At 35.4% G+C, this 23,135-nt stretch overlaps 1 long non-coding RNA gene across 1 annotated transcript in view; it reads right to left on the minus strand.

Moving 5' to 3' along the window:
* LOC141494745 (uncharacterized) overlaps positions 1–23,135 on the minus strand; it is a 215,610-nt gene that overhangs the window by 191,471 nt on the left and 1,004 nt on the right. The window lies entirely within an intron of this gene.

Raw genomic sequence — 23,135 nt, forward strand, 5'->3', positions numbered from 1 at the left:
AGATATTGAATGGGAATCCTTATCTTTCAAGCAATTTTTCCAGTCCTTCTAACATAATAATAATAATATGAATAAAATGACCTCAACTCCATTACTCTAAGGGTAACACTGTACATTCCCCTTGTCACTATAAGAGGAAACAGATTAAGGAATCCAGATTATATGGTTAAAGCTATGAATAATTAGAAGACTGGAAGTGTCATCAACATCTCACTTTCCCAGTATCACTTTCCCAACTAACACTAGAAAGGAGAAGAAATTATCACAAAATCTGTACTTAAATTACAAGATGGGTATCTCATGTCTCCTATGACAAGCAGTCAATGACTTTCAAGACCAAATTCATGTTCTTTGTAATTCAAATAATTTCTAAGAAGCTCACAGAGACCTACTGTGGTGAGTTTTGTAGCCTCCATTTCTTTCCACTCTGGATTGTTTGGGTTTTTTGTTTGTTTTTTGTGAAAATTTGAATTCTGTGAGCAGCCCCATCCTGTCTTAATAACATTTAGTACTCTTTCCCCTAATGGTCTGATATTGAAGGCACAGCAACTTCAATATTATAACTATATAGTTGCCATAAAAACCAGAATTTCCAATAAAATTTCATTACTATTTAGGGATATTCCTCTAAAAGAAACATATTTACTTTTCCTTATCAATGAAACTATAGAAATACTTAACATGCCCTTGGAAAAGCTATTTATTGAAATCTGGTCCTCTAGACAATGCTATCTGCAAATTAGACATATATAAACTCAGAAAGAAAACACTCTGTACTTATCTAGGAGAGTTAAAAATGGAATTAACATTACTTCATATGTATAATGGATGCCATATTTCTTGCTTTCTCAATGAATGGCAGAGGGAGAGAGAAAACTTGCAACTGAAAAATAAATAAAATGAAAATTTTTAAAAATAGTTCCTTTGATGGATCATTTTCCATGTCCAAATTCCAAAGGCATAGGCCCTTTCCTCTCTACCTTCTTTTTTAGTGATCTTATCAAATTCTATGGGCTCAATTTTTATCTCTCTATAATTTATCCTAATTTTTTCTGCATATCAATCCCACATCATTTATCTAAATCTTGGATATCTACAACTGGATGTCTTGGAGACACCTCAAGCTATAACTCATTACTTATTCTCTTCCCACTCCCACCAAAGCTCATACTCCTCTAAATATCCTTTTTCTATGGAAGGTCCACTACCAATATTGCAGTTTGCCAAGTTTACAGTCTCTTGTCATCCTATACTCTTCTCTCTCATTCATCCTGCTATCCTAACCCCATCCCCACCACCACTCTGTTCAGTTGCCAAGTTTTGTGTGATCTATCTCAAAATATATCAATTCTCTCTCTTTGTCTCCATTTACACAGTTACCTCCCTAGCTCAGGTCTATATACCTCTCAAGTTTTCAGTTTCTTCCTTCTCTTTTCAACTTATCCTCCATACAGATGGCCAAAATAATCTTCTTAAAGTACAAGTCTGGCCATGCCATTCCCATGGTCAAGTACTTTCATCATTTCCCTGTTGGCTCATTTATAAACTCCTCAGTTTTGATTTAAAGACTTTGCAGGACTGCAGACAAATTTTCCAGGTATATTTCAAAACCCCCTTTTTCAGTTAGACTAGTTTATTTGCTATTCAAAGATAGCAAGATTTCATCTTCTGCAGTTATGCATCATCTCTGCCTCTTGGAATTCTTAATTAGGAAGCTAGTTTCTCATTTCAAGACAACTTCTAGAGATTCCTACTCCATCTAGTTAATACTTTCTTGAGCCTCAAATAATTGTATATGTATTGTGCATGTATGTATATGTATGTATAACCATAGCTAAATTTGTTTGCCACTTCAACCCAGTTGTAAGAATATAAAATCCTTGAAGAGTAGTTATTTTCCATTTTGTTTGTATCCATAGAGCCTAGCACAGTGCCTCATACATAACTTAGCTTAAAAATGTATAATTAATTAGATTAGATTGACTATGGGTAGGAAGGGAGTCATTGGAGGGGAATGAAGTCAATGAAAAAAAGAAAGAAAATACAAATGAACTATGGACTGTAATAACTCCAAAAATAATATTCCTATCATATAATCAGAATTCTGAAAGGAAGTCTATTTTGGAATTGGGCCTATAATCTATGACTATGACATAGAAAAGCAGACAATGAAATAACCAAGGCTATTTCTTTGACCACCTTGATAAATGAAATCAGTCAGACAGCAAGTTTAATGAATGAGGAAGTTAGTCATTAAGATCACCACAAAAAAATCAACTTAAATTAAAGGCAGTCAGTCTAGTGAGATCATCTCAAAATTAGTTAGGGAAAAAACATAAAAATTTCATTTAATTCCTTCCACATACCATTCAAATTTTCTTCTCTACAAAATGGCATGTTGCTGCTCTTCAGATTAGAAGTCACATGAAATTCAAGGATGAGAACATACTAACAATTGTCTCTGCCACAATCATTGCATTTAACAAAACATTTATTTTTCCCAAAATTGCTTTAATTAACTTTTTAAAAAAATTTTGAATTCCAAATTCTGTCCTTCCCTTTCACTGACTCCCTTACCCTCTAAGAAACTAATAATTTATACATGTGAAATCATATAAAGCATTTTCAAATTAATCATATTTTTAAAGCAAGAAAAATTAGGAAAAATAAAATTATACTTCAATTTGCACTCAAGAGGTTATCAGTTCTCTTTGAGGGTAGATAGCAATTTTGTCCAGGAGTCCTTTGAAACAGTCTTGCATCACTGATCAGAGTAGCTAAGTGTCTGGCAATTGATCATCATTACAACATTGTTATTAACTGTCCACAATGATTTGCCTGATTATCTTGTTCCAATAGGTCTATTTTTGCTTTTGCTTTTGCTTTTGTTTTGTCTGAGATCATCACTCCTGTAAGCACATTAAATTCTGCTCTTTTCCTTTATTTGAACCTCCTTGCCTACTGCTCAGTCATTTCAGTCATGCCCAACTCTTAGGGACCCCATTTGGCGTTTTCTTGGCAAATATACTGGAGTGGTTTGCCTTTTCCTTCTTCTCATTTTACAAAACAGAAAAACAGAGACAAAAAGGGTTAAGGCACTTGCCCAAGGTCATACCACTAGTAAGTGTCTGAAGTCAGGTTGAACCTGCAGTGCTTTACTATTCAATCTTGTAGTGCCAAATTCCTTTTAACTGCCCTCATGATGATAGTGTTCTTAGAAGTTTTATGTATCTTCTTCCAGGTTAACTTTATTGAGGGTCCTTCTTTTATGCTTACTTTTTTTATGCTTCTCTTAAGTCTTGTATTTGAATGTCAAATTTTTGATTCATCCCTGGTCTTTTAATCACGAATGTCCTCTATTTCATTAAATACCTATTTTCCATGTGAAATATTACTTTTAATTTTGTTGGGTAGCTGATTGATTGTAATCCTAGTTCCTTTGCCTTTGGAATATCATATTCCAAGACTTTTGCTCTTTTAATGTGTGTGATCCTGACTCTAGATCCATGATATTTGGCAGCTTGGCAGCTTGAAGTATTCTCTGTTTGACCTGGGAACTCTGGAAATGGGCAGTAATATTCCTGAGAGTTTTCATTTTGGGATCTACTTTAGAATATTTTTGGCATATTTTGCCAATCTATTTAACTCTCTGGACCTAAGATATACTAGGGGTAATTTTCCTTGGAAAATTTCTTGAAATATGCTAAACTCTGTTCATGCCTTGCAGATGGCCCAATAATTCTTAAATTCTTTCCTCAATATATTTTCCATGTTTTCACATTTTTTCTTTTTCACTTTTCAATTGTTTCCTGATGATTCATCATTCACAAAGTCACTAGTTTCTAATGTGCTTAATTCTTACGCTTAGTATACTACTTTCTTCAGTGAGTTTTTTTTGTATCTTTTTTTTCCATCTGGATTAATCTGATTTTTAAGGAGTTTCTTTGATGAACATCTGCTCTTTTCCATTTGGTCAATTCTACTTTTTAAGGAATTCTTTTCACTGGTGAATTTTTGAGCTTTCTTTTCTATTTGCCATTTGGCTTTTTCTGCATTTTGAGGAGTTATTTTCTTCAATGAATTTCTGGGCTTTTTCTGCCATTAAACCAATTCTGTTTTCTAAGATTTTTCTTCATTATTTTTTGTGCCTCTTTTTCCTGATGGTAACTGTTCAGTCTGACTCTCTGTATGGAAAGTCTGTATCTTTGCAGCATTGGACTTGTCCTTTTGTTACCAGACATATCTAAGCTGCCATTCAACTTTAAGTTGCTTCATTAGTTCTGGAGCTACTTGTAGTTATCCTCTGGTTTTCCCCAGTAATGTGTTGGAGGACACCTTCTGACCCAAGGGGGTTTATCTTGCACTGTCATTTTTTTTATCATTTTGAGCCATTTTCTTCTCTATTGAATCTTTTTGTGGCTCTTTTACCACACTGTTCTCTTTTCCTAATTTTTCCTTGCATTATTCTTTTCTACTTTTTCATCCTTATCTGTTTAATTCTGCTATGAATTTTTGTTTGACTTAGGTTCAATTAGTTTTTTTGAGGCTGGGGGGGGGGTCCCATTGTTGTAGTCTTCTGAATTTGTCTCAGTCTGCCACTATAGTTAATTTTCTGTTGTTTGCTCATTTTCCAGTCTATTTCTTGACCCTGAAATTTATGTTAAAATTGGGCTCAGCTCACCTCAGGGTGGGGAAGCAATGTTCCAAGCTTTAGAATTTTTCATGCCAATATTTCACATTGTTCTGGGATCTGCAAGTTTTGATGCTTCCAAGATGCTGTGATCCTGGGACAGTTGTACTCATTGCTCTCCAGGTCTGCACTCTGGTCTGTACCTAGCTGCTCTCCTACAGCTCCAAGTACTAAAGTTCTTCTCTGATTTGGTACTATTTGCCCCTATTTCCTTGTGACCACCCCCCAGAGCTCCTTGCCACCCTGAAACTATGACCCAGAACTGCAGAACTGCAAATGGGCAATAGTTACCAATCAGTGCCTGTATCCAGTGCCAGAAAAAGGTCTCTTTTAATAATCTGTTTCTGACCAGTTGTCCAACAATGTGGCTACAACCTTAGTGCCCACATTGTATGGGCTCTGGACAGATCTCCTCCAGATTTCCAACCCAGTGTTATATATAGATTTCTCCTATATACCTATTAAGGTCTTTAAACTGGAAAAGTAACACTGACTTTTTGTTTACTCTGCCACTGAAAAATTTGAAGAACTTACAGTTGTTGGCTCCAGATATTCTATATTGATTCTACTGATGAACAGATTTCATCTGCATTTTACTATTTAATAGCATAAGAACAATAAAGGAAAGTAGGTAAGACATGAAGTATTATTTCTCTAGGATTTACTCATCACCATTAGGTAGTGGAGACAATCACAAAATGATCTCAAGCTCAGGATATCAGAAAATTCATAACAAGGGGAGGAGAAACAGAATATATATAACAAGAGCAGACAAAACCTTAAAACTTACCTGAAGACCATTCTATTATTTGATCTCAGAGAACTATCCTACAAAAGTTTTTTCCTTGAAGGAGTTAACATTTTTTTGAGTTGAAGTCTAAAGGTGGACCCAATTCTTTGTAGATTTAAGGAGGGTATGACATTTTCCTTTCAAAGTATAAAGGAATTAAATAGGGCAGATCAGATCTTCCTTTCAAAGTCTAAGAAGAACATTTTCATATCTCACAATAGCTAAGGAATACCAACCCTTGACCATAAAAAGTTATAATAGTAATTATTATATTTTAACATTTTCCTCCATTTTGGTCAAAGATGAGATGATTACATCAGCTATAGAGCACCTAAAAATCATGAAAGGCATATGGGAGAGGAAAATAACATCGATAGGAAACCTAGGGTTGCTGGAAGAATGGTCAGTCAACAAGCATATGAAAGGAGGGGGGCAACACATTTACAAAGTCAAGGGCAAATTACAAAGATCAAAAGGGGTAGTCCCGTTTGAGAGAATCTCCCATTCAATCTAGAAGGGAGAAAATAAATAAACTCCTCTTCCATTTCTTCTTTCTTCTGGTCCATTTCTTCTTTCTTCTGGATGTATCTGATGTCTGCTCTATCTCTAGGAGTTGATGACCATCAATGACCAAGCTTTTCCCACAAATACATTCCAGTTATTTTTATCTTCCTTTCTGATAAAAGAATCAGGTCAAAAACTATGATCAGGGGCAACTAGGTGGTGCAGTAGATAGAGCACCAGTCTTGGAGTCAGCAGTACCTGAGTTCAAATCCAGCCTCAGACACTTAATAATTACCTAGCTGTGTGGCCTTGGACAAGCCACTTAAGCCCATTTGCCTTGCAAGAACTGAAAAAAAAACGATGACCAATTGTCACACAGAGACCTTGGTTTACAAAAGAGAAAATCTTAAAAACTAGATTTTATACAATCCAGTTCTAAGACTCATTTTAAAGTACTTGGCTTTGCTTTATTTTTCCCCCATTTGCAAGATGCTACTTCACTAACAAAAACAATCATTTTTGGAACAGTATTAATCTAGTAGGTGGTTTTATAAATCGGTTTTAACCTTTTGCCCATGAATCAGAAAGAATCAGAAAAACAGGAAAAAAAATTTGACAAAAAAATTGTTTAAAATAGACCACAGGTCATCCCTTTATAAGTATTTTTAGTTGACTTGCTTAAATATCTCTTTAGCATTTTGAAAAATTAAAGGGTCTTAATTCATACAGGAGCAGGAAGCTAACAGCAAGTTAGCCTATCTGGCTATTGAAATTAGATTTCATATATATATATATATATATAATTTTTTTTTTGCTTTATTATGATCACTGAATGATTACAGAAATTTACCACAAGGACCAAAAGCATAAGACAGAAAAACTATCCTTTTTTGTTTATAGATCAGTTATAGACCAGGTAGATGACTACATGCCTTGAGTCAGATTTTAAATCTCCCAGATGAGACATTTCCAAATATTATATTTGAGAAATGAATTAGGAAAGTCTAATTTCAGAACTTGTACAGCCACTACCCCAACCTCTCTCAATGAGCCTGTCACACGTAAATATTAATGAATTCCATGGGGTTGCTGATCTCTATCATTGGTTCAACCAAAATTTCCTTTTTTTAACCTGGATTTCAAGCTCAGGTGGTAAATTTTCAATCTCATGAGGTGTTTAATAGAAATTTCCTATTATCATAAATTTAGCTCTAAACTTTAAGTCAATCATCACCATGTTACAAATTTGCATCCTTTAATCTTTCAGTGGCAACAATGTTACAAATTTGCATCCTTTAATCTTTCAGTGGCAACAATGTATTTTTTTTCTAGGCAATGGGGTTAAGTGGCTTGCCCAAGGCCACACAGCTAGGTAATTATTAAGTGTCTGAGACTGGATTTGAACCCAGGTACTCCTGACTCCAGGGCCGGTGCTTTATCCACTATGCCACCTAGCCACCCCAGTAACAATGTATTTTTACAGAAGAATCTTACAACTCAATTCTGTTGCACAAAAGGACTGTGGTTAAAAATAAAATAAACTTGGAATAAAACAAATATCAATAATCCCAAATAGGTTTCATAAAAAAATTCTTAACATATAATTTTAAATTTTGTTTTGGTCATGAAATTGCAACAAATTTAGATCAAAATATACAAGGTTCCTGGTCTCTAATTTCATTCTGATTTCATTCAAAGCTGGATAAAGTCACTATCAATGAAATTAATATTACAATGAATTAATTTACAGATGAAAATTTTTCAGAGAGGGACTTAACAAATTTTATCACAAAGTTAAATGAAGCACATAGATGCTTCATTTGAATAGCTCAGACTGATTTGTATACCTTTATATAAACATATGAAATAAGCTTGACAATTATAATTATGCAATTACACCCCCTTTGTGAAGGATTTTGCCAGAATTCTACAACACAAATATTCTTATGTAACTTAACGTTCTCTCATTTTAAAACACTCAAAGTAACCCCAAATATCTAGTTCAGGGATGAGCTAATTAAGAACATATAGATAAGGGGCTGTAGTTGAAATATTTAATCCTTTCAAACTAGTCCAGAGATCCAGTGTTTTGTTCAAAAGGGCTTGCTTTATGACAGGGGAAATCCTTATCAGGGAGGGACAGGATAATTCACCAAAAATTCATTGACATCATCTTGACAACTTGAAAACTGGGTTGGGAGTAGGGGGTCTATATGGCAAAGGGAAATGATTTAATTAAAATCTATCTCCCTGTCCAAATTGTTTCATCTACTACATGATCTAATAAGTCAAATTTAACAAATTCACACTAGATAAACGACTCAGCCCCTAAATTTCAAAATCTTTCAAGTTAATACAATATATTTTAGTAATGAATAGAAACAACCCATATGATTATCTAATTTAAAAAGGTGATTGATTGTATAGCTTTAATACATTTCTTAATCTTTTTAGTCCTGTTCGTTTTTCCTTCAAAACTAAATTTATATAGCCTGTTCTCAAAAAGAGAAAATTTAGCCAATAAGAACACAGACACGACAGCAAACCTGATCAGGCAGATTTTCACTCTGCATCACATAGAACTCACAATTTACAACAAACATCTTTTAAAATTATAAGCCAAACCAGAGAAACCTCTGAACTCCAGAGGAAAAACCTCATTGTTCTTACACTAGAGGGTCCCCAAAATCACAACACAAAACCAATAGGGTGACAAACTCCAGACAACCTCATACATTCTAGGGATAAGTCTCCAGCTCCCACCCAACTGGATAGCAAAAGTAATCACCAAAAGTTATAGTCCTCAATCAAACCAGAGGTTAAAAATCCAGAGAGATAGCAGGTTGTGGGGGTTGGGAACTATAGAAGAGCCAGAAAGGACAACAGATAAAAATGGTCCTGTCCAAGAGGAGTAAAAAGTTTTAAATGCCCAGAAAGGCTGTGGGGAAGTATTTTTTAATTGCTGGTTTTTATTTTCTAAATCTTTGAGAAGGCCTTACATTGTTTTTTCCAGTGTCCCGGTTTCTTAAAATAACAAACCCTTGTTACTTGATCCTCAGACTGCCTCCTAGTAACAAAGGGATTTTGGATAGCACCTGTCAATTGCTAAAGTTGCACAGTGAATATTATTTTTTTGCTCTCAATTTTCTTTTTCTCTTGGAGATCTTCATCTGCCTAGGCAGTCAATGTTAATGCCCACTGAACCACCAATTCAGCTATGAACTGCGGGTGTTTATTTTGCCACTCTGGCTTGGTAAGTTTAATGAGAAATTGAGTCTTTCTTCCACCTAGACCAGAATTTGCATCTAAATCATTTGCTAAACAATCAAAAACTTGAGAACCTCATCTAGTCTTTGAATAATATTTTTTTATTAAAAAATTCATTGGTTGGGGGAAAGCAAGTGGGATGGCCTCTATTAAAGTGTCTCCCAAAGTTTTTGCCTCTATACAGTGCCTTTGATGATTTGCCTAGGTTACTCAATCTTGAAACTCCTCAAAGGTAGTATTTTTGTTTTCTGTACCAATCCTTGGTCTCACCCTTTCCAACTAAAAACTTAACTGGTAAACATCTGGAATCCGTGGGTGACATGACTGCAATATAACTTTTTTTCTTTTTTTGTTTTTAGGGTTTTTTGCAAGGCAAATGGGGCAAAGTGGCTTGCCCAAAGCCACACTGCTAGGTAATTATTAAGTGTCTGAGACCGGATTTGAACCCAGGTACTCCTGACTCCAGGGCTGGTGCTTTATCCACTGTGCCACCTAGCCGCCACCTAGCCACCCCCTGCAATATAACTTTAAATTGTTCAGTATAGCCTATTGGATCTGGATGGAGACCAGGGAAATCAAGTCTGTAACTCACCTCTTTCCCACGGCCTGAATTTATACTGTGGGACAGTATAAAGTTTAATATCTGATGCAGCCTGTCCTCCATCTGTAGATGGACATGGTCTGTTTACTACTTTGAAAGGATAGACCCCCAATAGGTTCAGGATTGAAAGGAGTTGGAATAGAAGATCATGAGAAAGGGACAAACAGCCAAGGAATGGGGGAAAGGTTATAAAGGAAGAATTTTGAGGATAAACAGAAGTTATCCTGGGAGAAAAATTTGGAGAAGTGAAGTGATAGAAGGATTAGGATAAGGAAAGATAGGAGATAGGACAGAAAAGAAATGGGAGGAGATTGAAGAACATAGTTAAGAGGTAATGGAGGGATTAATATTGGAGGGATAGAACAAGGAGAAGAGATAAGGATGAGAGGAAATGGAAGGAGGAGAAAAAGGATTAGAACAAAGTGGGGGAGGGGGAATGAGAACTCAAGTTTGCAAAAGGGATGGGCCTCCCAAAACCAGTCTTTTAAGAAGTAAAGAAGGGAGTGAACAAGGAACAGTAGATGAAAAGGGGAAAAAAGCTGGAGCTTGTCAAGAGGGGGAAGAAATTGTTCCTTTGAGCCTTAAGTGAAGAAATTTCAGCTTTATGCTCTTTTTTTTACAAAACATTTTGCACAACCAATTATTAAACCTCCATTCCATGGGGCAGTTAGGTGGCATAGTAAATAGTACCAGTCCTATAATCAGAGGGAACCAAGTTCAAATCTAGCCTCAGAAACTTAATTATCTGTGTGACCTTGGGTAAGTCACTTAACCCCCTTGCCTTGCATAAAAAAATGTCTTACTAGTTTTTAAAATTGACTTTCTTTTAAGATAATTAAATTTAAGTCTTTCAAAAAATCTCCATCTTGACCCACTTAATTTCAGGTCATTTGTTAATTTACACTACCACATAATGTTTAGTCATAAAAACAGGCATTCTCTCTAGTGGACCTTAGATTTAGATTGTCCCATTATCAGATGGCAAAATGCCAAAAGACAGAAGATAATAAACAAACAAAAACTATGTAATAGATACTGAACATAAGATGGGGATGTTGGACAAAATTCCCTGTTTTTTTTTTTTATCAAAAGAGCCAGATCTAACCACTAGGACACTCCAAAAAATACCCAACTTAGATCTAGAAATAAGTCCTCAGCATCTACCCTGCCACTTCAGGCCAAAACAATTCTCACCAACTTATGAGAATCCCAAAGCAAAAGGTAAAGCTCCCAGAAAAATATTTTCAAGAAACCAAAAAAAAAAAAAAAAAATAGTTCACACTAGAGCAGTTAAAGTTTGAAAAATAAAACTCACCTTCAGAGAAAACCACTGCATCAAGGCTCAAAATCTGTCCTTATTTCCTCTTGTGATGTTGCCAGAAGGAAAAGTCTGTTAAGTTAAAACACTGGTTTGGAATAGAGCTGGGATTTTAAAAGTTAAAAACTTTTTTTTTTCTCCCAAGGAGGATCTCTGACTACAGACCAAGAATCTGTTTTACAGATCTCTTTCCTTCCATGGAACACTTCTGAGATGAGTCCTGTCCCCTCTCAAATTTCATCTGAGGCCCAAGGGCACCATTGAATGTTAAACTTTAAGTATCTTAGAGTTAAAATAACAATAAAGAAAAATAACAATAAACATGTTTTATTTAATGGTGGTGGGATTTAATCACCACCATTAGGTAATGGAGACCATCTTAAAATAATCTTAAACTGAGGATATCAGAAAATGTATACAGGAACAAGGGGAGGGGAAACACAATATATACATAACAAGAGGAGACAAAGCCTTACACTTACCTGGAGACCATTCCATTATTTTTATTTCAGAAAACCATCCTCTTACAAACATACTTTCCTTGAGGAAGGTAACATTTTTTTTTGAGTTTAAGTACCAGGAAGGCAGAGTGAATACTTGTTTTTGAAGTCTAAAGGTGGACCCAATTCTTTTCTTGATTTAAGGAGGGCAAGATAACATTTTCCTTTCAAATTATAAAGGAATTAAAGAGGGAAGACTGGTCTTCTTTTCAAAGTCTGAGGAGAAAACATGTCATTCCTCACAATAGCTAAGGAACATCAATCTTTGACCAGAAAATAGTAATAAAAACTAATAGTTTATTTTAACACTATTATAAAACTATCTAAATTTATTCTTCCTATTGTATGGACATTGATGATGGAAGAAGCAGTGTGATAGAGAACCATTATTAGAAACTTTGACTCTCAAGAAACATATCTAAGGCGAGTAACGAGAACCAACTCTAAATTCATGATGTAAAAATTGAAAATTTCAGTGAACAGGAGAATTAAATCAGCATAATAAACAGCTACTCTCTAAATTTCATAGTCCTGTGGCACTCACTGGCTTTGGAGTTTGAAGATCTGGATTTGAATCTGTTCTTTCACTTGCTAATTCTGAGGCTTGGTAAGTCATTGAACTTGTCACCCTAAATTCCTTCAACTTCAGTAGAAATTCCTATTTGTATTGTCTTTAGTTTTCCAAATCATTTTCTTTATGACTACATTGTGAAGCAATGTATCCCATTTCACCAGCTCATGTGACTTGCTTATGATGGCTAAGAATTTCAGATCTAGGATTTAATAAGTGAGTTAAACTAGATGTTTCTAAAATCATTCCTAGATCTAAACTTAAATTCTAGTCAGGGACTCAGGCAAAAGGTTTTTTTTTTTTGTTTTTTTTTAAAGTGAACAGCTCTAGAAGCTGGCTAGCTTGGCATGGTACTCAGATCTTGGGAAGTAGTCCCAGTAGTACAATTCTTGACTGCTCTTATTTACAAGTCCTTTCAGGTCACTCAGCTCTAGAGATTACCAGATTTCCCATTTTTGAGCCTGCAGAGTCAGAGAGCTGCTCTGTGTACAAGAATTAACTCTTGGCAGCTCCTGCCCTATGAGAGAACAAATAACAGGGACAATTATTGTTGTGATTGTATTTGATCTGAAAGACATTTTTGTATTTACCATAAATCCTGTCTAAAGTGGCACAGGAAGAAACCACCAGGTTTAGAAGACTTCTGTTTTCTTTTTATCAGCTTTCTAAGCATCCTTTTTATTCAGCAGGTTTTGAAAAGAATGGATGGAAACAAAGGTCCAGGGATAAAGAAAGAAAAGAGAATCCTCAAATTACCAAGACCAGCTAACCCCATTTTTGTAATGATTTGTAGGATGCTTTGTGCTATAGTGAGCAAACAGAAAGAAAAGGAACATCCCTAGATTCATCATCATTAGTTCCTCCAAAGGATCCTTTGATTCTCAAGGGCAATCTTACTCTACTATGGCACTATTCTCCTAATTCTGTTCACCACTGAACAGTTCTCTAAGAGAATTAGACTGCTGGCAATTCTAAGATCAGGAACTGCCAAAGGAAAGGTATTCAGTTTTATTTTCACAGAACCCTTCATGCTAGCCCAAATGTAGAAGGTTATATTAATGACACTTCAATTCCTTAAGTTAAACTAGTAAGTTCCCATCTCTGCCCCTCAAGCTCAGTAATACAGTAATAGAAGCTGTAAGGATATTCTCCCCTCAAAATCACTTTGAATCTGAAATCACATTTCCTAAGATCCCTAGCTCTTGTCCTGAGGTGTGACTTAGTCTCCAAATAAACAGCAAGGATTCAAAATAAAGCTCTCTAGGTTGAACTTCACTGTAACAACTTTAAAAGCCTAGTATAATGGAATTGTCTTTTATGTTAATATATGAGATTGGCAACGTGGGGAGTTGTCTAAGGTACAAGATACTGTTGTGTACAAGGAATATTTCTAAATGTGACTTGTTTTTTATTACCAGAAAACTTTACTGATTGTAGCATATAGGTATTTTGTTTCATATCTAGACACCTATTAAAATTTTAAGTTTCCTGTGGACAATTAATATATGGGAAGAACAATTTTCTAAATTTGTTTATGGCACACAAGTATCTTATCCTGAACATCTCTCATGTCCATCCCATTTCCTACAATCATAGCACAACCATCCTAATTCAGGACTAATTCATAATTTCTTGTCTGCACATTTTGATAGATTGTTGTCTTTTATCTCTATGACCCATCTTCCATACAAGTCACTCAATTGATATGGTCAAACACATCTAGCATGTAACATTCCTTTGCTCAATAAGTGTCACTGATATCTCATCACCTCTTATTTAATCCCTTCATAATTTGACTCCAAACTGTATTTTTAGACTACCTAGTATTCCCTGTCACAAACACATTTCCAGTCAAAATGGTATACATTCCAAAATGAAGCCTAGAATAAGTGTTTTCTTTCCTCACCTTCACCTATCAGAAGTCATAGATACTATCAACATTCTATTCTAACAAAGTTCCTGGTATGTTGTAGGTTCTTAATGACTATTAAGTCAAAGTGAAATTTAACTTAAAGTTCCTTTTAATTCTTGTCCATGCCTGATACATAGACAATACATCCCTTTAATCATAATGTCTATTGTTCCAAAAATCAAAGGTAGATGAGTCAAATTGTGCAAAATTGTGAAATTTGACTTTGGTGGCTTTAGCTTTTGTTTCTTTTCTTTTCTACTGATGCCCACTCTCTAGATCTGTTAGTTTTCTTCTGTACTCTCTAAACTATCTAGTCATAATAGATACCAGGTAGACCTAAGTTTGAACCCTAAATTACCTGTAAGATCCATGGGAAAGGAAAGATAAGGGATAAGAGAGCATTATAGGATACGAAATATGTCATTTCACACAAAACCAATGCAGTCAAGATTAGAAGGAAAGCAGAAAACGGGAAGGGGGGAGAAGAATTTTTACAGCAAATTTCTCTGATAAAGGTCTTATTTCTCAAATACATAAGGAACTGAGTCAAATTTAAAAGAATATGAGTTATTTTCTAAGTGATAAATGGTCAAAGGGTATGAACAGGCAGCTTTCAGAAGAATTCAAAGCTATCAATAGTCATGTAAAAAATGTTCTAAATCACTATTGTTTAGAGAAATATAAAAAGTCTGAGGTTACTACCTCATACTCATCAGATTTGCTAATATTACAGAGAAGAAAAATATAGAAAAATAGAAAAATAGGGACATTAATTCACTTCTTAGTGGAGTTAGTGAATCATTGAAGTATTGCAATCATTCTGCAGCACAATTTGGAACTATGCTCGAAGGGCAATAAAACTGGATACCCTTTGACTCAGCAATACCCTTAACTACATCTACATTCCAAAGAGATCAAAGAAAAATATTTACATAAGTAAATGTATACACACACACACACACACACACACACACACACATATATATATATATATATATATATATATATATATATATATATATATATATATAAAATATGTATTTGACATCTCTTTTTGTTCTGACAAAGAATTGGAATTTGGGGGCATGCCTATCAGAAATTTGACTCGTTATTTGTGATAGAATATTATTGTGTGATAAAACAAAATGACCCTGAGGAAAGCACTGAATCATTATGAACCTCAGTTTCCACATCTCTAAGCTAGGTGGTATAATGGATAGAGCAATAACCTTGACAGAGAACAAGAATTCGAATCCGGTCTCAGTCACTTAACTCTGATTGCCTCACATCCAGAGCCATCTTTGAGTCATCCTGAATCATATCTGGCCAACAGTCCCAAATGACTCCAGAGGAGAAAGTGAGGCTGGTAACTTGGCACTGTCCACCCTCAGTCAAATACAGTTCATGTGTTTGCCATGGCATCACCTTCCTGATGTCATAGTCTTCATTGAGAATGGAGGACAAACATCATCACCTGCTTCCTTCTAGATATCTTCTGGACACATGCTTCTACTACAACAGCCGAACTTATACTTCGGCTCTTTTGTTGTATTTTTTATTTTTGTTTCATTTCCAGTTCCTCCCACCTTCCCCCCCCCCCCACTGAAAAGACAAGAAATATAAAACTTATTACAAATATGAAGTCCAAATATATGCATTAGCTATGTTCTGAAGAATAAAAAAAAGAGAAATTTGCTTCAATCTGTACTGAGTCCATCAGACATTGGCTCTTATATGCCTCTTTTTTTTGGTTTTTGCAAGGCAATGGGATTAAGTGACTTGCCCAAAGTCACACAGCTAGATAATTGTGTCTGAGGCCAAATTTGAACTCGGGTCCTCCTGACTCCAAGGCCAGTACTCTATCCACTATGCCACCTAGCCACCCCAAGATGAAACTACTATATGCCTCTTAACTGAGCTCATAGTGCCCTTTGACTCCCAGACCTTTTCTCATAGATACACAGTGGTATTCTATGTCAAGGAAGCCTTGATCTGGGCATAAGGAAGGAAAGAGGTATGTAGGTGAGAGTAAATTGGCATGGGAGCAAGGATGGAGTTGCCACAGATTATTAGAATTTAGAAAGGATGTTGTCACCTGGGAAATAAAATGAAAGATGAAAGTTCAGAGAGATGGCAGGATAGAATGACAGAAGTAGGTTTCTCTTCATCAGAATCTTTTAAAACCTTTTTCTCCATGAGTCTTGAGCTAGCTTATCTAAGACACTTTCCCAAAGCTTTACTCCATGCTTTGAGGAGCCAAGACCCAAATTGCTCCTAATGACCAATCTTCTTGTTGGCATGAATTAAATACATCATTAGCAGTAGGAGCAGTTATGAGGAACTAAAGCAGCTTAACTGTCTATCCTAGAATTCTTGGCTTCAGGAAAGTTTATGTACAATCTAGGACTAAAATTACTTTATTGTGTCATGAACTCCCTTGGAAGTCTGATGTCTGGATATCCCCTCTCAGAATCATGTTTTAAAAGTCACAGGATTAATTAGGAAGTCAATTAAAGGATTGTTTAAAAATGTTTAAGTTGGGGCTGCTAGGTGGTGCAGTGGACAAAGCACCAGCCCTGGAGTCAGGAGTACCTGGGTTCAAATCTTACCTCAGACACTTAATAATTACCTAGCTATGTGGCCTTGGGCAAGCCACTAAACCCCATTTGCCTTTCAAAAAAACCTAAAAAAATGTTTAAGTCACATACTGCAAGTTAAGAAACACCACCACCAGCACCACCATCAGTATCGGGACAGATTGGGACAGGGAGAAGCCTTGTTGTGTGATGAATGTTTTGCTAATTACAGGCTATAGTTTTTATCATTCCTTTGCGGAAGGTATAGGACTATTTACATTTGACCATATTCTGTCTGTACCTATCTGTTCCTATCAGAAAAGACTGATATTGTTATCCCAAGATTCTATGACCTTGTGAATAACAGGAGGAAATTGGATCTAACTAGTAAGATGGAGGCTCAAGTCATAATTCCATTTGGTAAAGTTCACACTAATCATACCTAACCTAGATTGAAAACTTGGTCTTGCCCCCCAGAGAGGGCAGAAAAGGAGATAAAAGATAGGAGATATATAGTCCATTATCTGAAAACCACAGAGAGCTTGGGACTTCCTGAGCACTTGTGGAATGGGGTACAATGTAGAACTGACAGAATGAACATAGATCATCCCAGAACTTGTATCTTTAATGAGGAAAAGAACCAATTCTTTTGAATGAAAAGTGAATGATTAGTGAATAAATTAGTGAATGATTAATGGTAGCTCCTGGGTTTCTCTTCTTAAGGAATTTTTTTTAATCCATTAGAGCAGAACTTTACAGTTACTTCTATTAAATTCATCTTGTTGGATTTGGTCAATCATTCTCTAGGACTGAGCTTGTTTTTTGGGACCCTGATTTTCTTGTCTAGTGGATAGTCCATCCCTCTCTACCTTCCTGAAAAATTGACACATAAGTCATCTATGCCTTAGTGCAAGTCCTTGATAAAAAAAACTGAACAGTAAGTCAAAAATAGAGCTTTGTAGAGCTCCATTAGCAGCCTCCCTCCAGGTGGACATCAATCATCACTTTGGGTATCTGTTCATAGAACCACTTTCAAATCCATCTGACTGTGTAATCATGTTTCCCACACCCGTCCAATTTTTGTGCAAGCTATGCAAAAGACTTTAATGCATCTTTCTGGCATTCAAAATATTGTAATATTCCCCAAGTCTTATCATTCTAATAACCCTGTCAAAAAATAAAATGCAAAAGAAAAAAAGAAAGAAAATCTAGAACTCAGATCTCCAGGCTACCAGGTTAGACCCTTTCTCACTATATTACTCTGAGTCTAGACCTCTTGATTTTTACACTGTGATCCATGGTACTAGGATTAGTGTTAAACTCTTTATCTTGCTATGTAAGGGGAAGTATGGCATAATTAGGATAAACCTTGAGCTCAAAAGATCCTGTTATTAACTATGTGAACAAGGAGAAGCAACTTAGACTCTCAGCCTTGATTTCCTCAGTTATAAAACAGGAATGATCATATATGCAGTACTTTACCACTCAAAGTAGTTGTGAGGATTAAATTATGTATACAAAGTACTTTGTCAATTCCATTGTAAGGCCATCAACAATTTTGAGTAACAGAATTTTAGATTTAGAATGAAAGGCCAACTAGTCTAAGCCCATCATTTTACAGGTAAAGAAGATTCAAAAAGGTGACAATTTGTCCAAAGTCAACAGGTAGTAAATAGCAAAGCTTTGGGCTTGAACCCAGGTCATCTGACAAATCCAATATTCCACATTTTCTGAAAGATAAGATGACTTTAACTTTTTTTCCTTTTCCTATGTTATTTGAAAATGGGGGATGGGAGGAAGGCATAGAGGGAGGGAGGGGAGGGAGGAAAAGGAAGGAGGGGGAAAAGGGGGAGTAAAGAATGGCAATATTGAAACTTCAGTACATTTTTTTGAACTCAAAATAGTATTACTGATAGTCATAGAATGATGGAACTGAAAGGATTTTGGTCAAGGCTTGTGATGGAAACTGTATGAGCCTTCTCATCATTTCATATTGGTATTTGGTGCACAACATATCGCCATGATGCAATTATAACAACAGGGTTTTGAGGGCCACACATATCACCACACCTCAACTGTTTTTTAAATTATCAATGCACATCTATCATGTCAAAACAAAGAGAACAAAAGTTTTATTAGAATTTTTTGAGCTCAGGGCCAAGATTGAAATTTTTCTGAATAAAAAGAATCAACTTCATCCACTATTACTGAATACTAAATGGCTTTGGAAATTAGCCTTTGCTACAGACATGATAATGTTTCTTAATGAATTCAGTCTAAAATTACAAGGCAAAATAGCACTTATATGCAAAATTTATACTGATATAGTCAATTCAACAACAAAGTAACCTTGTTTGAATCACAAGAAATGTCAAGCTACTTTAGAAACTTCCTGACCTGTCAAATGTTAAAATGGGAATAGAGATCTCCTTTCCCACATGGAAACTTTAGTTTGAACAGTTTGAATTAAAACTATAGTTTCAGCAGTGTTTTTCAGACCTCAATGCAAGTACAAAGAAAATTTCCATATTTCAAAATCTAACAGAGCAGTTGAGTAACTTCCACCTGATCCTGAGTTGCGATTGATTAATCTTCAATATATTGACTTCCATGCTGAAAGGCAAATATCAAGAGAAGATTCTAATAGACTATAACTATGGTCCAAATGATGAATATGATCGATTATATGTTTGTGGATAGATAACCATATTTGCCAATACCTATCTTTGTGAAAAGATACTTTTCAAAGAAAAATAATATAAAATCTTATTATAGATCAACATTTACAAACATTTGTAAATGATTTTGATAGAGAATACTTTGAACCCCAACTATTTCCTTCTAAAAATAATTCCAACCTAAAAAAGGGGCTGCGGCTAGGTGGCTTAGTGGATAAAGCACCGGCCCTGGAGTCAGGAGTACCTGGCTTCAAATCCGGTCTCAGACACAATAATTACCTAGCTGTGTGGCCTTAGGCAAGCCACTTAACCCCATTTGCCTTGCAAAAACCTAAAAAAAATTAATTCCATTCTTAGTAGTAGAATCATATTTTGAATTTCATCAATTAAAATTTTATAGAAATTTGTGTTCATTAAGGGCCTACAAAATATCCTCTACTTCTTGATTTGCAAAGCCTAAAATATTTATCTGGTCCTTAAGAGAAAAAGTTTGCCAACCTTTACAAATCTTTGCTCTATCCAACTAATAAAGCATTTATTGCTTTCTATGTTCCATGCACAAAAGAATAAAAATAGTACTTGTTCTTGAGAAGCTTACATTTCTAAAGAATAAATAATATTTCTATATAAAAGTATTTACAATCTCCAAAGCACAAAGTAATTCTTAGGGTGGGGGAGGCATTAGTAACTGCGCTATTGAGAAAGGCCTCTTGAAATGAAATTTTGAAAAGGAGTAATGCATAATAGACCTGGAAAGGCAGAAGTCAGATGGGACAAGGTTTTAAATGCCAAACAAAGGAGTTTAAAGAAATAAATCCACAGGAGCTTCTTGTAAAGGGATATGATCTGGTCAGACCCATGGTTTAGGAATATCACACTGACAACTATGTAGATAAAACATGAGTTAGACTAGGGAAACTCAATAAAGAGGCTATTGCAATAGACTAGATTAGTAGGCCCTGAACTGGTCCACTCTACGGGACTACCTCTACTATGTCATAAGAAAATTCTTTTAGATTAAATTTTATTTTTTCTTCAGAATTCTCTCCCTCTCTACACCTGTTAAGAAACCAAGTTATAAAGTGTTATGAAGTTATAAAATATGCAATCAAGCAAAACAAATTTCAGAATTAGCCATGTCCAAAAACCATTGCTTGGATCTGCACTAGAGTTCATCAGCTCTATCTGGAGGTTGGTAGCATGTTTCATCATGATGAGTCCTCTGGAACTCTAATTAGCCACTGTGTTCGTCAGAATCCCTAAGTCTTTCAAGGTTTAATATTATTGTTCTTGAAAAAAATTGTTACTCCTCATTCTATTCAGTTAGATAGAAAGCAAATACTAGACCCTCATTTACAATGAAAACTAATAAACTCATAAGTTTCCTTAATACCTACTATAGGCCAGGCTAGGCAGTTGGGAATACAATTAATGAAGCAATCCCTACTCTTAATGACTTTACATGGTGGGGGATTGCAGGAGGAGGGGAAGAAAGCATATACATAAGAAAGTAAATACAAGGTAGAGCAGTAATAGTTGGACTCAAGAAAAGCTTCCCACAGAAAATGCTTCAACTGTGTTAAAAGTTTTATGAAGTAAAGATGAGTAAACACTTTCCAGACATTGAAGAAGACATAGACTTAAGAGGGAGGGCCATATATGAGGAACAGAGGAAAGGCAAATTTGACTGGACCATGAAAACTGAGAAAGAAAAGAGATTCCCTATGTCCCAAGTAGTGTATATATACAAATAAACCAATCCCTCCAAGACTGTCTTTTGTTAAGTCACTTGCTTTGGGTAAAAGAGTTCAAGTGGAACCAAGAATTATGATGCCTAGATAAAAACAACACATGAATTAACCTGAATGATCTATATCTTCTAATTTTCTGTAATTCATCTAAACTCCCCCTGTTTGGATATTGCAGACAACTTAAGTGGGATCAAAATAATAACAAAGTAATAACTAAGCCAAATAAGTGAAATGCCTGCTGAACATTACCTTGATTTGTATTTTTGCCTTGGTTTCTACCCTAGCTTTCCAGGGCTACCTGCTATGTAGGGAGAACCCTTCCATCGATCATGGTGGCCATGAATGATTTTTTTACCTGATTTGGCAAAGCTCAGACTCACACTCTAATAAAAAGATTTCTTTTAATTAGCCTCCCAACCCAACATCAGTCTGAATTTGCAGCCCCTAAGGATGGATTCCACTAATCAACTGAAGTCAGTGTAGAGTTGGTGTGTTGGGCTAGAGACAGTGTGAGAAGGAAAAGGTAACACAAGACACATTTATTTCTCTTGTCTAAGGATTATCTTAATATTTTCAACATGACTGAACTCAAAAGTATGTCCTCATAAGCATGATCTTTGAAATCTAAGAGAAATGTTCTCCATGGGAAGGCTTCTAGCACCCATCACAAGGCAAGAGAGATGTCAAGATGAATCTGAGGCTCACAAGTTATATGAACTACTGATGTAAATCTCTTGTGCTAGTGTTAAATTGAATTGTTTAACATTCCTACATCAGTTAATGAGTTCTGGTGATTCCCCCAAATAAGTGGAGCATTCTTCATCCTCCTGGGCAATTCTTAAAATCCTTTCCCTTCCAGACCCAGTTCAAGTGATTGGTCCCTTCTCCCTGAATCCTTCTCCGATCACTCAAGCTGAACATGCTCACTTCTGAGATTCTCCTACAAGACTATGAGTCTTGATCACATTCTATTTTAGGTGAAAATTTTTTGTTTCTTGTGTTCCCCTTAAAAGTTTGTAAATATTTCAAAGTCAATGACTGTTGTTTTCAATTCAATAAGCATACTATATTCTCAGAGCCAAATGAAGAACCTGGAATATATAAAGGTGCTTGGTGTAGAATTATTAAATGACTTCAATGATAAATGAATAGCCCTGAGGAGTATAATTCTTATAAGAAACTTTCTATAGAACTTAGGGATACCAAATTGGAGGTCAAATAACTATTTTTTTTAGGTTTTTGAAAGGCAAACGGGGTTAAGTGGCTTACCCAAGGCCACACAGCTAGGTAATTATTAAGTGTCTGAGATCGGATTTGAACCCAGGTACTCCTTACTCCAGGGCTGGTGCTTTATCCACTACACCACCTAGCCACCCCCAAAATAACAGTATTTTTAAGAGCTAGAAAGAAGATTGAAAGATGATGTATGGATACAGCACTGACTTCCAAGTTAGAAAAACTTGGGGTAAAATCAGGTATGTTCTGGGAAATGTTTAACAATTGGTCTCTGAAAATACTGAATACACTTTTAAATATTAACATTTTTTCCATCACTCTTAAGTCTAGACAACTAACCTTACTTGAAGCTCTTTACAATTTCCAAAAGTTCAAGTTGAAAATTTAACACACCTTTTTTATTTTGAGCCAGCAGGAATTGGCTCCAGCTCAACCCAGATTCAAATACTTTCTCTGATATGTACAAACTGTTTGACTCTGATTATATTATTATAACTTACTATAACAATTAACATTTACATAGTATTTAAAGTCTGCATAGTGATTTACATAGGTAATCTTATTTAAACCTCAACAAACCTTGTGTGCTAGGTATCATTCTCAATTCTACAGATGAGAAAATTGAGGCTGAGAAATATTGGCTTGACCAGAGTCACACAGTTAATAAGTGTCTTGAGGCAGAATTCAAACTCAGCTCTTTTTGACTCCAACACAATATTCACTATCAATGTGTTACCTTCA

Source organism: Macrotis lagotis, chromosome 8, assembly GCF_037893015.1.
Source record: "Macrotis lagotis isolate mMagLag1 chromosome 8, bilby.v1.9.chrom.fasta, whole genome shotgun sequence".
NCBI classification, from domain to species: Eukaryota; Metazoa; Chordata; class Mammalia; order Peramelemorphia; family Peramelidae; genus Macrotis; species Macrotis lagotis.